An 18442-nucleotide genomic window follows, 5' to 3' on the forward strand; every position below is an offset into this window, starting at 1 on the left:
CCTCCAGACTAGCGTTCAGTCATGCTCATCAACACTGCAGATCTATTGTTCTTTCCTCAGCAGCTTCAGTCTAGCCCTAGAGCTCTCTCTCTCTCTCTCTCTCTCTCTCTCTCTCCCGCCCTCCCTCCATTTCTCTGTTGAATAATTCTCATGATATGTTCTTGCCATTGGCTTGGGGCGTACCATTCTGAACAGAGGGGGGAATCAAAACAGAACATGAGTTCTTAAGACCTGTACTCTGATATGTACCAGCCTTTGCATCATAAAACTATACAGTATCTTTAGTCATAGAGATGTCAGTCAAACATGACCATAATATTTAGACTGCCTGGTATCTGTTGTGCCTGACATGTACCTCTCACCCCTCTGCAAAGCAAACATTGCACGGGCCCTTTCCCTCGGTGTAGTAAAGCACCTGTTTTATTGACTCAATGTCTTAAGGGCAGTTCTTTACGCCTTTTTCTTGCAGTGCTCTGCGAGGTCTTAACAGGACAAGAATGAGAGAGGAATAACAATTACGCCACTGCATGAAACCGAGGAATTGATAAACAAATCAAACGGACGGTGTAATTGTTTGAATGCGGTGACTTTTTCTGTGATAATGTCACACTGAAGCAAAGCTGGTGTACAGGTTAAAAGGATAGTTCACATTTAAAAATGAAAATTCATCATTTATTCACCCACATGTTGTTCCAAACCTGTATAACTTACTTTATTCACAGAAGAAAGAAAGTCATACGGGTTTGGAACAAAATGAGGGTGAGCAAATGATTTCAGAATTTTCATTTTTAAATGTGAACTATCCCTTTAATTTCATGAATGTAATAATGTAGGTGAGAGAGAAGAGCCAGAATGAAAGATCAGGATGATGATCGCCGTCTGTCACTGTCGCCTCATGCCCAGAAGCTGAATTCAAACCTTAACATGACACCATCTCTGCCAAACACAGCACTGCTGACGGTTGCCAGATTGCAATACATCTGTTTCACAGTGCTAATCCACTGCTGTCTTTTCCTCTGCATCCAAAGGCAGCAATATTAGTCACATTTAAAATGAAAAATGACTAATTACTTCCTTAATACATGTTTCTGGTCTTATTGTGAATGATTCATCAGGACATGTTATTCAAAATAAGAAAATGTTTGCCTTGCTCTGCCTCTAAAACAACTTTCCTTTTAGGTCACCAAGTCTTCTCATTTTTCGACTCAACCATCTGTCATATTCAGACCTCTTTTTACATTCCAATCAATTCCTGATGGATAAAATCAAGTCAAACATTTGTCTTTGAATATCCTGTTTCACTCAGAGATATGTCACATTACAATGTCATTTCATGTTGACTTTAAGGAAAGGTAAGAGTTTAAGGCTGTTAAAATGCCTTGGGAAGTTTAATGTATCTATGCTATTTATCAGCATCATAATTTTTTTAAACTGCAATATTTTTGGCATTAGTCTTAAAATTGAATAAAATACTTTAATCAAATATATTAGCCTAAATCAAGCGATTAGAGATCATTCAAGAAAGTACAGGATTTGTTTGAGTTACAAATCTCACAAGAGAGAATTTAATCCACATCTAAGCTGAGAGGGGTTAGGAGAAGTTGAATGTGACCTTCTCTGACCTCTCTTTTGTGAGGTGTGCCATAGTCTGAACAAATCCTTTCACTGCCCGCTGCTTTCAGAGGTCAGGGGTCACCTCTGCTCTTCTAATTCATGATTTGAGGACACTTTGGATACCTGCATTGGTAATTTAATTTGTACATTAGGCTATGATTTAATTAAAACTTTTTTTTAGTTTTTTTATTTCACAGAATTGACTATCACTTGTTAAAACTGGGAGAAAAAAAACAACATTTTCTGAATAGACTAAGTGTTAAATTGTAGTGCCTTGACAGTGAAATAATACCATTTACACAGGCTGCCTGCCAAATGATCTCTGACTGAACATTTATATAACAAAGTAATGGTACACCATTTTGGCTCAAGTGTCTTCCACACTCCTCAAAACTCATGAAACAACGATCCTGCGGAGCCACAATGGCTCCCATTCAGACAGGTAATGTTCCATCCATTAACTGGAATTAGATATGTATAAAGAAACCGGAAAACAGTTTTATTATATATCTTTTAGCAAAGTTTAACATACAATATATATACTGTATAAACATCTATGTATATATAAACATAAATGTGTGTATATATATATATATATATATATATATATATATATATATATATATATATATATATATATATATATATATAATGCATTGAAAGTACAATAATCAGAATCAGAATGAGCCTCATTGCTAAGTATGCTTACACACACACAAGGAATTTGTCATGGTGACAGAAGCTTCCAGTGCAAAGAGAATACAAAAAATATACATATACAACATATGCATACAAACATTTGAAATATACATATAAACATGTACGTAAAGAGTGAAATAAGAATTAAAAAATAAGATACAACAGATAAATATATAGAGGAAGCTACAGTAGAGCAATAATGTTGTTCAAATATGTTATATACAGATATACAGTTATGTGCAAGGTGATTTAATGTATTGTGCAAAAGAGGTAGGACATGTCAAATAAATATACATGGAATATAAATATGAATGAATAGTTGAATATGCACATGATTGTCTTGCCACAATGGAGAGGATCTGGGGGTAGTTTTAACTGTTCATAAGGTGAATGGCCTGAGCGCCAGCCAGAAGGCAACAGTACAAAAAGGAAGTGTGCTGGGTGAATGGGATCCAAAGTGATTTTTCCAGCCCTTTTCCTCACTCTGGAGGTGTACAGATCTTGGAGAGTGGGAAGGTGAGAACCAATAATCTGCTCAGCAGTCCGAACTATCCTCTGAAGCCTTCTGATGTCTGATTTCGTAGCTGAACCAAACCAGACAGTTATAGAAGTGCAGAGGACAGACTCAATGACCGCTGAGTAGAACTGTATCAGCAGCGCCTGTGGCAGGTTGAACTTCTGCAGCTGGCGAAGGAAATGTAATCTCTGCTGGGCCTTTTTCACAATGGAGTCAATGTGTGTCTCCCACTTCAGGTCCCGTGAGATGGTAGTGCCCAGGAACCTGAATGACTCCACTGCTGTCACAGTGCTGTTTAGAATGGTGAGGGGGGATCAGTGTTGGGGTGTTCCTCCTAAAGTCCACCATGATCTCCACTGTTTTGAGCGTGTTCAGCTCAAGATTGTTTTGACTGCACCAGTGAGCCAGCTGTTCAACCTCCCTACTGTATACAAACCCATCGTCATCTTGTATGAGGCCAATGACTGTAGTGTCATCTGCGAACTTCAGGAGCTTAACAGAGGGGTCCTTGGTGATGCAGTTATTTGGGTGCAGGGAGAAGAGTAGTGGGGAGAGCACACATCCCTGGAGGGCACCAGTGCTGATTGTACATGTGCTGGAAGTAAATTTCCCCAGTCTCACTAACTGCTGCCTGTCTGTCAGAAAGCTGATGATACACTGACAGATAGACTTGGGAACAGAGAGTTGGTTAAATTTAGTCCAGAGAATAACTGGGATGATGGTGTTGAAAGCCGAACTGAAGTCCACAAATAGTATCCTTGCCTAAGTCCCTGTTCTGCTGCAGTATGTAATGCAGTCCCAAAATGACCGCATCATCCACCGACCAGGGGATCCGGTAAGGGTCCAGTGATGTCCTTCAGGTGGACCAACACCAGTCTCTCAAATGACTTCATGACTACAGACGCCAAGGCAACAGGTCTGTAGTCATTAAGTCCTGCAATCTTGGGTTTAAAAATGTTAAATAAATAGAAAAATATAACTAATATATTTTTCTTTATATATATATATATATATATATATATATATATATATATATATATATATATATATATATATATATATATATATATATATATAATCTTTTTCATTAATTAAATAAAACTGAATAAATTTTTTAAACCCCCAGGCCTGGAGATATTTGTATTATTGATTATGTTGTCCAGTGTTGAATGTGTGTTTATATATAATTTTACAAAGAAATACAAATAAAATCACAGAGAAAAATAAATAAACAATATATTTTTATTATTTTGTTATACTTGTAATGAGTTGTGCATACGATTTTTTTTTTGTGTATTATTATTAATATTTGCTTGTTATATTACATTTATTTATATTGTTTACTATTATTTTAAGAACGCACAGTTGTTTTATTCTTGAAAAGCTGTACATAAATGTAATAGTAAAGTATACATTTGTAATCAATGTAAATCTCTGCTTCTCCTAATTTTTTTGGTTGATTATAATTTCTATTTCACATCTCTGTTGGACACACACACACAAAACACCCCCTGAAATGTTAACATATTGTAATGCATTGTGTCGAGCGCAGCACAATCGTCACTCCCCTTCTCCAAAGCCAATCTCGTTCGTTCGATTATGCGACGATCCATTAATCGAGTCTCGCATTCGAGGGGAAGTCGGTCAGCTGGGGAGGGCTGTGAGGGGGTGATGGACAAAAAAGAAAGAAAAAAAAAAAAGAACGAACGAAAGAAAGAAAGCAAGCAAGCTAGAAAGAAAAAAACGGCCTCTCTTTCTTCCGACAGAGCACCTCCATCCCCATGATCTCATGAATAAATTATAGCGGCTCATTGTGCAACAGAGGGAGGAATGCAGTCGAGTAGACTCGCGCACACATACACGCGCACGCGCACACGCACATGCACATGCATATGCATACACGCGCAGGAGAAGCAGCAGTAGCAGCACGAGAGGGACTCTCAGGATTTACACAAAAACATTTAATTAAAACAAACAGATGCTGTGCGGTAGAGAGCTTAGGTTGCATTTAATCACGCATGGATCATAAAAATATTCACTCGTAACGAAGTACCTGCGAATATGATCCAGTTTTAAACGCTTTTAGTGTGTTTTCACGGCTTCCGATTTCTGAGTTAACAAGAGATATTTGAGAAAATCGTGAAGGGCTTTTATTTTGATCTATCTGCAGATCCGAATCTTTAATTTTTTAAACATTTTAAAAAGGATTTTCTAACCAAAACCGGAATCAAATCCAACCAACAGATCAACCTCGGGCAGCCGGATTGGAAGGTGAGGACGAATCAAATCTGGTCTAAGCAGATCTCTTTTATATTACTTGTGTGTTTTGCAATGTGTTGTGTGTGTGCATTTGTGTATGATGATGATGCTGATGATGATGCATTCAGTATACAATAAGACTCCAAGAGGGCTAGTTCTCAATCTAGGTCATTTTAATGGCCCGGCTAAAACGTTTCCTGCTTTTCTTTACTGGAAACTGCTTTATACCAGCTGTTAAACCAGTAATCATGTGTAATAATTAAGCAATGTTCTTAGAATGTACGTTATGTTAAAAACCCGTGCACATGAGCTTAAAGTGTAAATGCCTCCTGCTAGACTATGAATGGGTGATCAGTCAGGGTTGCATGTTTTTAGATGCTTGTAAAGTGCACTAAATGTTTACAAATAATTCTGTGTAAATTGATATGCATGTGCTGATGGTCAAAGGTATGGCTGATGTGCTACTGCATGCTTTTACTGTCATGCAGTGTTGCTTTTTGATCTGAAATAGCTGTGAAATAAGGGGCTAGACTGTGAATCTCAGTTGGTTCACGTTTTTTTTTTTTTTAAATGTGCCCTGTTTTGTTCTGGTGAGATGTGACCATATAGTGTTTTTATTAGAACATATTGGCTACTGAGAAGGTAACTTCACATAAGAGTGCTTTTGAGACATTGTATTGTTGTTTTGCCTGTCATTGGTTGCATGTTGTTTGTAAAGTTATTTGTTGTGAGTGCCAAACTTTTGTCATAATAAACCACAATATTTCCCTTATCCATTGGAGTAGATGTTTGCACATGTTAGTATCAGGGCGGAGGAGATATAATGCTTGTTTTCCTTGGATCTAAGCTGAAACTGAGTTGCTCCACATATAGTTGGCTTTTGGTTGTATAAGTTCATGGGAAGGAGGGGGTTTGCTTGTCGCATCACAATACCTTTTGCATTAGCATCATGATTGAGCGCTCCACCCAGATGCTTTACATGTTGGCAGCACACCTACAGGCATGTTGGTGTAGTGGGAGGCATTTTAGGCCAGTAACAACATCGTAGGTGAGATGGACAGATGGTGAGGATGGTGCACAGACTCTGTTTGTGGGTCACAGAACAGGTAGGCAACAAATGCTGTGTTTCGCCCATCCCCAGGGGTCAAATTATGGCCACAGACACTCCCCTTGTTGATTTTCAGTTGTTTTAGGCACTTATTTGCATGCGTTGTTTCTTTCTAAAGCGTGCAAAGAAGTATCAGTGAAGTGATAGATCACTTAATTATGATAAGGACCCAAGCCATCTGCTATTCTTGAAAAAAACGGCATTCGCCGGCCGACGCTCTTTTCACTTTTAGATGGAAATAAAATGATGACATCACTATTTATCATCATGAATATTTCACTGAAGATGTTGCATTGTCTGTATTGTGCTCTATGTGTCAAAAACATTCTTACTAAAAGCACTGCTCGTAGTGAGGGGGTTGTAAATTATTGATGGCAGGCCGACGTCGACAGTGTCCAGTAAAGCTCTAGTCCTAAAGATGAGCACGATGGTTTTGTATCTGCTCTCTCCGGGGATAGAAGCCTAAGCTTTATATTATTAAATGTGCTCAGAGGTTGCGCGGCTCTTCTGTGGAATTTCATCCTGTATTAGGGAATATTTGCATGATTGATGAGTTTACAGCACCTAGTCATTTTCATTTTCTCAGAGTTTGACCTGGAGTTCATCCTTCTGTTTTTCAAAATTTGGGCTATGTTTGGAAAAGGAAATATCCATCCTACTATATCTACAGTGTAGTTTGTGTACTGTGCACACTATGTAGCTATGGAATATCCTGATGAACCTACTACATGTGTCAAAATGTGCAGTTTACAACAGAGCGCTTGACTTGGCCTCCCATTTCAAATGTCATGAATAGGCTGGAAATAAAAGCTGCAGTTGTAACATCTTTCTCATTATTTGATTGGACTGCCATGTTAAAATATTTCTGTGCAAAATTGGATCAAAGGAATTTTCTGGAGTTCAATATAAATTAAGCTCAATCAACAGCATTTGTGGAATAATGTTGATTACCACAATAATTAATTTGGTCTTCATCGTTAATTAAAAAAAAAAGAAAGCAAATATCGGTTAAAGTATGTCACTTACAATGAAAGTGAATGGGACCAGTCTATAAATGTTAGCCTAAAATACGTGCTGTTTCAGAAGTATAGCCATAAGACATAAACATATGTGTTAACATGATTTTAGTGTGATAAAATAATTTACAAAACGTATCTGTGTAAAATTATATCCAATAACACAACTTTGTCGTTGTAGTCATGGCAATGAAACCCTGTAATTGGATATAACTTTACACAGATAAAGTAAGCGATTTTTATAATCATAAAATCATGTTAGCATGTATAATATTTACGTCTTGTTGCTATACTTTTGAGACTATTTGTATTTTAAGGTTTACAGATTGGCCCCAAGTGCCTCACTGTATCTTTCGATTTTGACTTCTTTCTTTTTTTCAAGGAAACAAGGAACGAGTCGAAAATATTTTTGTGGTAATCAACATTATGCCACAAATGCTGTCGATTGAGCTTAACTTGTATTGAACCCAGAGCCATGGCTGGGTCTAAGGGCGGGTCAAGGGGTGGATTTCCCCCTAGATTTTCCTTATGCTCCCCCCAATCAGATGGCGAGACGACCAAGAGGGATCCCTTTGGTCTGACGAAGGGAGAACCAATTGCCAACCCTAAAGGTCACATCCAAGTTAAAGGAATATTCCATGTTCAAGTTAAGCTCAATCAATAGCTTTTGTGGCATAATATTGATTAACACAAAAAATAATTTCAACTGATCCCTCCTTTTCTTTAAAAAACAAAAAAAAAGGAAGCAAAAATCTGGGTTACAGTGAAGCACTTACAATGCAAGTGAATGGGCCAATTGTTGGAGGTTTTAAAGGCAGAAATGTGACACTTATTTTAATAAAGCAGTTGCATTCATTCTTCTGTTAAAACTTGTGTATTATTTGAGCTGTAAAGTTGTTAGAATCATCGTTTTTATAGTCATTGTTGGGTTTACGGTGTTAAAATTGGATGAAAGTACACAGAAAATGTTAATAAGCGATTTCATCACACTAAAATCATGTTAACAAACATATTGTTTAGGTGTTTTAAAACAGTGATTTTAATGTTACAGATTGTCCCCATTCACTTTCATTGTAAGTGCCTCATTGTAACCCAGATTTTTGCTTTTAGTTTTAGAAAACGAGGGATTTCAATTTATTTGTATTTTTTTTGTGGTAATCAACATTATGCCACAAATGCTGTCGATTGAGCTTGACTTGTATTGAACCCGGAACATTCCTTTAAACATGCAAAACAACCATGTTTTTTCAAGATGATAACTGGATGCCACTCACTGAATTGGCCAGGTGATAATGTACAGTGCACGACATACATTATTGTCATTGCGTAATGCATTGCATATTGCTTTTAAAATACTGTTCTTAAAATAAGTAGGCAGTATACAGAATAAACTGTGCATAATTCAGCTAATATTCCATTCTGAACAAAGCCAAAGTCTGTCATTCATTCTGTATTTAAACAGACTTGGACTCCATTCATTCTTGCCATATTTTGGAACTCTGATCAGTTTAACAGTGGTGACTCATATCAATCTTTTCATCTGACTTTAATTGACTTGTTAATGATTAGTACATTCTACACACGTGGCTCGGCTGTAATGGTAAGCCACTTCCATTAGCATGTTATGTCGTTGCGGATAGGAGTCGCGTTTTAAAATAAAGCTATTGCACCCGGAAACCTATCGCTTTATTTTTTTAACCTTGGTTTGTGCAAACTCTGTACTTGACCTTGGCACAGAGTGTGAGTGTGAATACAGCAGTTTTGTTGCGGATGGTGTCAACAGATCCCCTGCTGTACGAATGAAAGGATGAGTAGGTAATTTAATCCAGACTTCACACAATGACGAATAAAAAGACCATCCAGGAAGAATAATTCCATCACACGTAAATGTATTCCTAATAAATTAGCCCTTTTCTTTAAAATCAGAGAAAAACTAGACATAGAGTGTGTTAATATTTGTCTCAGACCCTGCAGGCTGTTGGTAAGAGTGAACAGTATTGTTCCAGATCACAGTAAAAGCACAAACACAGACAGATTCATGGCCTTGCCCTCTATGTTTCAGTACTTCAGAGGTGTTTTCTTTTTTTTATATATCCATAGAACACATGCAGTGTTGAAATCAACGTCCCTACTGCACGTTTGGATCTGCCCAGGCTATATTTGGTCCTTTTACGTCAATTTCCTCTCTTGAGTTTTTGTTCTGTGGTCGTTATCAAGAGTTGTGGCGGATTCAATTTCAGAGCAGTCTGTAACGCTCGTTCACTCGCTAGTATGAAACCGGGTCTGCCTAGAGAGAGATGTGGTTAAAGGGTTTAATGTGATCACGTGACGGTGGAGTAAAGGGGCTGCTTTGTGATTAAACATTAAGATGTTAAGGTACAGATCAATGTAATCGATGCTTAAGCTTCTAACGCCTTCAAAACAGATTCATGACTGTTTTCCTCCCAGGTGATGCTGATGGCCGACAGCACGGCTACCTCTGCAGACCTTACTATATAAAGGATGAATAAATATGTCACATCATCTATATGTATTTAACTAGGCCTTTCGCGATTATTAAGTAATCGTTCATGATGTTGTGATTCACCTCAGAGCTGGTTGGTTTGGTTCAGGGATGCTCTGATCGATCGGCCGATATTTACGTCCTATGATTCGATCGGTGATCAGTAATTTGGCCAATCACGTAAACTGATCGCTCATGTTGCGAAAGGTGCACGGCTCCTTTAAGACATCAGCAGGACTGCCATGACATCACGGGCTGTGGGGAATACTGGCATAGTGTTGTAAGACAACAAACTTGATTAATCAGTTATGAACAATGCAGTGGGAGAGGTATGGCGAATATGAACATTTTGTGTACTGTACTGTTAATGTGGCGTTTCACATGCGACAAGCAAAGGGAAACCAACGCGAGCTGTGAAACGGTCCTTATTATCGTTCATTGAGGTAGCTTCTCGGTCTCCTCCGGGCATAGGCATCTCAGTAATAATGCGAGTTACAAGATGTGGTGTAATTCAAACATCTTTATTAAATATCTCCCGATTAAACAGCATTAACAGTACTAGCACCCGTAGATTCCAGGAACATGCGCTCTTTCTCCACTTTCCTTTCATCTCTTGCCCTCATGAGAGAGCGCGTGTTCCCCTCATTAAAGTTCAAGCAGCAACAAGTGAAAAATGAACTATTAATACAGTTATCCAACTAATGAAAAGGCAGGGAAGGAATTTATAAATATAATAATTCTTTATACAATATTAAGATACCGCAATATAATGTATTAAATTTAATGCAAAAATAAAATAAGGAATAATAATTATATGAAATAATGACAACGAATCAATAACCAAAAATGTCACATTAAGTTTAATTGCACCTATGGGTTATACATTTGTCTTAGGTTTGACATTAAGCTTCATTTTTTTTTTATCTGTCTTAATATAGAGAATACTTTGTTAGCCTATACTTGAATTAAAGTCTTAAAAAAAAAAAAGAAAAAGTTTTTAATGAACTTTTTAATCTGTTTTTGCTAACAAAAACTAGGCAAAGGAATATTACTGGGAGGAGGAAAATTCAATGAATAGTGGCAGTGAGCAGAAAGCTAACATATAGCCAGTTATGACAGAGATCCTGATAAAAGGTGAAATGATCTGCATCGGTATCGGCTGATCAGGTGACAAGAAGATCCGGTGATCGTATCGGCTGATCAGGTGACAAGAAGATTGGTGATCGGTATCAGCTGTAAAAATCCTTATCGGAGCACCCCTAGTTTGGTTCATGGTTCAACTCTTTTATGAAGGATTTTATTAAAAGTCTATGGAAGAAATGAATGGGGAAAATACTTCTGAAACCAAGATGGCTGAAGAAGTGGCCAGGCACTGTTGCACTCTGTTGCATAATATAATAGATGTAAAATATAATATAATATATATTTTATTAAATATATTTTGATTAAAAAAATTAAATGAAATTCCAAGTAGTCATTTGAAATATTTATTTTTTATTTTTTTGGGGGGAGGATTTTTCCCCTTGTTCTCCCAATTTGGAATGCCCAATTCCCAACGCGCTCTAAGTCCTCATGGTCGCATAGTGATTCTCTTCAGTCCGGGTGGCGGAGGACGAATCCCAGTTGCCTCCGCGTCTGAGACAGTCAACCCGCGCATCTTATCACGTGGCTTGTTGAGCGTGTTGCCACGGAGACATAGCGCGTGTGGAGGCTTCACGCCATCCACCGCCGCAACCATGCTCAATTCACCATGCGCCCCACCGAGAACAAACCACATTGTAGCGACCACGAGGAGGTTACCCCATGTGACCCTACCCTCCCTAGCAACCGGGCCAATTTGGTTGCTTAGGAAACCTGGCTGGAGTCACTCAGCATGCCCTGAGATTCGAACTAGCGAACTGTAGGGGTGGTAGCCAGCGTATTTTTACCACTGAGCTACCCAGGTCCCCCTCATTTGAAATAGTTCTTAAAATAACAGTGTATAAATGTAAAATGAGGAGAAGGAGGGAGGAGTGTGACGAGGAGGAGGGCGGGGCCGGGCCGTGATTACGCATGCCGGCCCCCAATTGGGCTAATCAGCCGAGGAGAGGGATAAGTGCAGTGGAATGCGGCAGTTCGAGAAAGAGAGAGCTACATGCAGCTGTCATGTGTGCGTTTATGTTTTTGTGTCTTTTTAAGTTCTTATTAAATATTATTTTGACTGTTCAGCCGGTTCCCGCCGCCTCCTTTCCCATCCTTAACCTTTGTTACAATCATATAGACCTGTTTTATTATTTGATTTATATATTTGATGTTATGTAAAAATGACTTCTTAAGGTGTATGAAGCACACTTGCACTTTACGAAATATATATTTGTGTTACATTTTTGTTGTTTACTTGCATAATTTGTTCTATTTACTAGTATTTACATTGATTTGTAGAACACCTGCTTAATCGGTACTGTCTCTTTAAGGGTGCTTTCACACTAGCACTTTTGGTGCGGGGTCAAATGACGTCAAAGTTTTGTTTGTTTGGATAATGTGAACGCTGTTTTCTGAACTTGGGTGCGCACCCGAAAAGGTGGTCTGGGGGACGGTTCATGTGAACTCAGCTATGGTTCGCTGCTGATATAAACATAATCGTACCAAATGGCGGAAGTGAATCGCATGTGATGACGTATAATTTGTGTCTTTGCAGGCTCGCGATCACAATTATTGTGGTGTAATGCATTTCTCATACCTGCTTGTGTCCAAATACTCCTCCTTCAGAGCAGCTCATGTTTTTCACATCTATTGCAACGTTTCTTTCTTGTTTTATATTTTGTATATCTTTTTCAATGACATATGGATCCGTGGATCTTGTCTTGGGACACACAAAACGAGTTAAACCAAACTTTTACTCTCAACAAGCAGTGAAAGGACCTTTGTGCTGATAACTTCTTTTCCACTATACTAAATCACTGGTGAGTGAAATCTGAACATTTACTAGCCCGTGGATAATCAAAGACATTTTAATTCACATAGCGTTACATTTGGTTGGACATGCGAGTGATTTTCTTGCATTATAGAGTAGAGGTCGACTGATAGTGGATTTGACACCGATAACTAAGTTGGGCAGTACCTGCCGATAACCGATTAATCAACCGTTAGTTTTTAGAATTGATACTGAATGAAAAAATAACACGAAGTAAAATAGTGCTGAACTTTATTACAAAAATAAACAGTACTGACTGAAGCATGAAAATGTATTACACTTTGTTTAATGAAATAAGTATATAAATATGAATATATATGAACTAATATTACAATTTTATAGTCCTCTGATTTTAAAATTGACATTGTTTCCTTAGTCCACAAGAGGACGCAATAAATACATAAACCATTCAGCACCGTTATATTATTGCATAGAACATTCCTATCCTGGCTTATAAAAGAGCATTGCATTTTCAACTAATGTGCATAAAATAAATAAATAAAGTTTTAGTCGGTCCATTTTCAAGTCAAAAGTAAAATGAGGGGGGAAAACGCTTCAATAGACAGTTCACATGGTTACACTTGCACTGATTCCAACTACTCCAGACTCAAGCTACATAATAACAGTGAAATACCACATTGTTTTTCATTCAGTACAGTTGTATGTTGAGTAGCAATATTCACAGACAGCAGTGGTATTTGGCTGAACTTGGTGGTGAAGCGGCTCAGACTACGAGCCCAGGTCAGGGGCTGTTCAATCAGATGAAACACAACAGACTGAAGCCGAACGCGAGGGTCTCGAAACACAGATTTCCAAGTTGAACAGCTTTCCTGACTTAATCTGAGAAACGCTTATAAGAGAGCAAGACGCAACAGCCAAAGACCTCCACCAACTGTAAGGGGCTGTTCACACGGAACGCTTTTCCAACCATCCGTTTGTTTTTCTATGTAAGTGCATGCTAGACGAACGTCTGTTTCCTTTAGTTTATTCAGCATCTCATGCAGCAGCACTGCTTTTTAGATGATGTGTCTAATTAAAAAGAACTTTAAAAGCATATTGAGACACCTGCTTTGTTAAACTGTATTTGTTGCGCTGTGTCAAGTCTTTTTTTAGCGCAAGAATGTGATCGATCTGAAGTCATCGTTATACAGTGAGGATACATTTTTTTTATTTGAAATCAGATGCGTTTCTGGTTTATATGTTTCTCTCGGCTGCATGAAGATTAATTTGCTTTCTCACGTCACTAGCATTAAACATGCAACTTAGCTAGCTAACGAATGCATAAACATGACCAGCTGGATATAAACTAATGCAAATAGATGGAAATAGATTGTAACAATCGTGACATTTAAACATTTGGGTAGGACTTGCCTGTATTTTTGACACATTGTTCTAACCACATGAGGTCAGCTTTAATGTTAGCGTCCTCTCAGCCTTGTCGGCAAACATACTGCTGTTCTCTACTAATGCAGCATCTATTCAACAAATTAATTACTTTATAATGATATGACAACGTGTACTGTAGTGTACTGTAAACAAACCTTTTCGTTGTTGATGTTTTAAATCTGCATCTGAAGTGTTCCGCTCCATGCAGAGTGTAGCCTTACGTGTCAAAACAAACACAAGGCATCAGTGAAGTGCCGCTCTCATACTGTATAATGAGAGCGGACCCTTCCCAGCCACTCCAGCACCAGACGCAACGGGGAAAAATCCACATCAGTGTGGATTTTTGCCGATAACTGATTGTTCCAGAGATCTGTTATCAGTAATATATATTTGGAATGCCCAATTCCCAATGCGCTCTAAGTCCTTGTAGTGGCGTAGTGACTCACCTCAATCCGCGTGGCAGAGGACGAATCTCAGTTGCCTCCGCGTCTGAGACCGTCAATCTGCGCATCTTATTATGTGGCTTGTTGAGCGTGTTACCGCGGAGACGTAGTGCATGTGGAGGCCCATGCTGTTCTCCGTGGCATCCACACACAACTCACCACGCGCCTCACTGAGAGCAAGAACCACTAAACGCGTTGCTTAGGAGACCTCGCTGGAGTCACTCAGCACGCTCTGGATTCGAACTCGTGACTCCAGGGGTGGTAGTCAGTGTCAATACTCGCTGAGCTACCCAGGCTCCCACGAATCTATATTTTTACCCAGCCCTAGACACCACAGGAGCATTGCTCAAACGGCAGCAACCGGCATGTTCTCAGGCGGGTGGCGGCATTATGGAACAGCCTGAAGATCATCGGATAGGCCTGGCAGTAATCCGCCTGTGTCCTGCCTACTGATTTAGCCCTGCAGTACATTAGAGGACAGACAGAGAGAGATGAGTAACCTTATATTGACTAGCTGTGTGCTTGAGAGCACGCTGTAACGACTCGCCGCTTTATTACCTACCCACCTCCGCCGGATCAAAGCAGGAGGGCAGAGGTCATAATCCTGGATAAATCTCTTTCTTTTTTTCCCCTCCAGCGGTCACATTCTCCTGCCTGACAGACTCTTCTCATTGCGAAGTCAGACAGTGCAGAAAATTAGACGTTTCACTTCTTTTGAGAATGGCCAGAGAATCTATTGCAACTGTTACAGGTCTGGAAATTGCTGAAGTAGGATTGCAGGCTGCCTTTCTTTTGTTATCTGAGCTCCAAAGCCACAGGCGACGGGGCTTGCCAAAGTGTCGAGACTCACTCTGGCTGCCTTGTGGCTGTCCTCGGATGATTAGCATTCCGAAATGCAGTCTGCAGCCCTGCTAACGATGTCTCCCTAACCTACAACTGCACTGCAATCCAAACAAGATTGTCAACTGCATTGCAGAGGCATCATACCTTACTTACACTGTCCTAACCAAATGCAAAGTGATAAAAAGGCACTCAATTAAAGGTAGCTCTTCCATGTTAATCAGATTTTTTGTCCTAACCAGCTGCGACTGCAACAAGCAACAGGACAACAGGACAACAGGACATTTTGTCAATCGCTTGGTTTCTATAGAGCGCAACAGTCTGGTTCCAGAAGTAAAAATCCCATTCATTTTCTCCATAGGGAAATTGATTTTTTTAATGAGAACTTTTATAAACCTTTAAAGATGGACCTACCTTATACTCGGAGATTGTTAATCGATGGTATATGCTGCTGTTGAAGCCATCAGTCTACATTATTTCACCTAAAAACCTGTTTAATAGCAGTATTTTAAATAATGAAGAATGAAACTACCCATGACCCTCAAGGGAAATGATCCACCAATCAAAGAATCTAAGCTAACAAAGCGCACCAAATAAGCCCTGCAGCAACCACCCACTCTCATGCAATCAAGTGTTCCTACACTCTCAAAATACTTATATATTTAGATATATCTGAATATTTTGCAATAAAATTAAAATGTATTGTTCAAATACATATAATTAACAGCTTTAAATCAATTGGTTTATATTTTCCCAAAGTTTTTCATTCTAATACGTTATTCGCAATGCTTTGTGGGATTTTAGTTAATTCCCTTATTAAAGACATAGAAGCTGATGTATGTAATTTTTTCAGTGTTACCGAGACCCATGCATGACTGATGTGTGCATTTTCCGTTTCCCTTTTTGATTTGTAACTAGTAGCACCTAATAAACCATCAAGAAATTGTTTCTAGAGCAAATAGTTTTCCTAAAAATGTATGTCCACATATGTTGACAGTGAGACTAAGTTGTGAAATTTTAAATAATACCAAGCTATAGAAAGTCAGATTTGTTTTTTTAAAGGAGTGTTGGTTATTCATGTTTTTGAGATGTTACAGACATTACATCAGAAATTAGCATAATTAAATCTGATTCAAAGTATTTGCCAGCCTCATCCAATCACTGCCAACCATGTTAAAATAAAATTATCTGAATCGTATGTAATGATTATCATTGTCCCATGTCTGCCAAACATGTTGAGTGGTCCAAACATCATCTGCAGCCTGAAACTGAACTTTTATGACTTTTATGACATTTATATGTCGTGTACTGTAGTGGACTGTTTACGTACATTTTCGTTAAATCCGCATCTGAAATGTTACTCTCCATGAAGAATGTAGTCTCGCGTCAAAACAAACACCACAAGGCATCAGTGAAGTGCCGCTCTCATACTGTATAATGAGAGCGGACCTTTCCCAGTCACTCCAGCACCAGACGCAATGGGGAAAAACCATCAGTGTGGACTTTTACCGCTAGTTCCGGAAATCTGTTATCGGTGCCGATTAATCGGCAAAACAGATTTGTCGGTCGACCTCTAGTGCTGTCTGTCTGTCTGTCTGTCTGTACTGGTCTCAGAACGGTTCGAAATGTACCTTATTTTCATCCTAACTCCACATAAACCTTCTGAAAACAAACTTTTTCAGCTTTTGGATGAACCCACTGATTCTCAATGTGATAATGCACAGTAAATATAGGAACGCATTTACTAATGTTAATTAATAGAACCGTATTGCGCAGAGATAACAAAATAAAATGTAACAAAATTTATATTAAAATGAAGCAAAATGACCTACAGATGTTAGTTATTTTGTATAACTTTCAACATTAACACTTGGTTTTTAAACTTTTGAAGGAGTTTGGTCCAAATTTCCACATATGTGGACATCATGTTTATCAGCGTGCTGAAGCGTGAAAAATTTATAATTTTTTTAAAGCGCCATATCAAACAAAACTAGAGACCCTACTCTTTACATCCAATCAGGTTCCAATTAAAAAACATTACGGTTTTTTACAAGTATAATTAGTTTTTTCGAGTACGGTTAGGTTTCTTACCAGAGGCACTTTTGTTGGCTCTGCGCACGTTGAAGAACTTTAAGGAAATCAGCGCCATGTTGTTGTGTCATGTGACTTGGCGCGCTAGAAGTTTATCCCTTAAATTACTGTTTAGAGCCTTGTGAACATTATTCAGTCAGTTTAAATTAATTTAAATTATGCGTTGCGTATAACGAAGCCAAAATACAATGTTCACGCATGTGGGCATGGGGTCGTACACGGTTAAAATACTTTCTTCTATCCCAGCTTAATATGCAGAGACAAATATAAGGAAGCCATTCATATGTTAATTTTCTCAAAAGCTGTTAACACTGTGTCTGTGTGGCGCTATGAAAATAGCTCCGTTTGTTTTGAGTGACCCGCATAGACCCTCCCAAACAATATTAGTTGGGGGTGGGACAATCTCTTTGTTTGGTCAATGGCAGAAGGGGGGAGTATTCAGAAAGCTGTTTTGAAAACATTGTTTATTTTTGCCATTCTATTCGTTGGCACTAGTGTCACAGAAGTGACATTAGCTTTAATTAATTAATAATTAGTCTTGTACCTTTGTCTTTTTGTCCAATTTTCTCATATTTTTTGCTTTAAATAAAAGTTTATTACGTTGTGGTTTACCCCGTAGCTGGTTGGTGTGGTTTATGGCTTGGAACTCTTTTATTAAGGATTTTATGAAATCCCTATGGAAAAAAAAAGTATGTGAAAAATATTCCCGGAACCAATACGGCAAAAAAAAAGGTTTGGTCCAAATTCTCTTTCCCCGCAACTCTACATTAACCATATGATTTTGTTCTGATCGGCTGTTATGGTGCCGCGTCACTCATTATTTTTGTGTTCAGTGTGGACAGACAGGATTTCAGCAACAAGCAATCTATCGCATCGTGTCTGGTTCGGACAAGATGTAATGGTGCATGATGCCAGCCAGGCCATCGTCTTTCTCATCCACTTGCAAAGCTTTCTTTCAGAGGCTTTGTTAATAAAAGGGACGACTCGCAAAAGCACATCTAACAGGATTAAAG

At 38.6% G+C, this 18442-nt stretch overlaps 1 protein-coding gene across 1 annotated transcript in view; it reads left to right on the forward strand.

Moving 5' to 3' along the window:
• The first annotated feature begins 4513 nt into the window (after window positions 1-4513).
• The window catches only part of LOC127433897 (zinc finger MIZ domain-containing protein 2-like), a 72990-nt gene continuing 59061 nt past the window's right edge, over window positions 4514-18442 (forward strand). Inside the window, exon 1 of the mRNA XM_051686214.1 lies at window positions 4514-5101. The gene's annotated coding sequence lies outside the window, so the exon portion shown is untranslated. The remainder of the gene's footprint in view (window positions 5102-18442) is intronic.

Source organism: Myxocyprinus asiaticus, chromosome 43, assembly GCF_019703515.2.
Source record: "Myxocyprinus asiaticus isolate MX2 ecotype Aquarium Trade chromosome 43, UBuf_Myxa_2, whole genome shotgun sequence".
NCBI lineage: Eukaryota > Metazoa > Chordata > Actinopteri > Cypriniformes > Catostomidae > Myxocyprinus > Myxocyprinus asiaticus.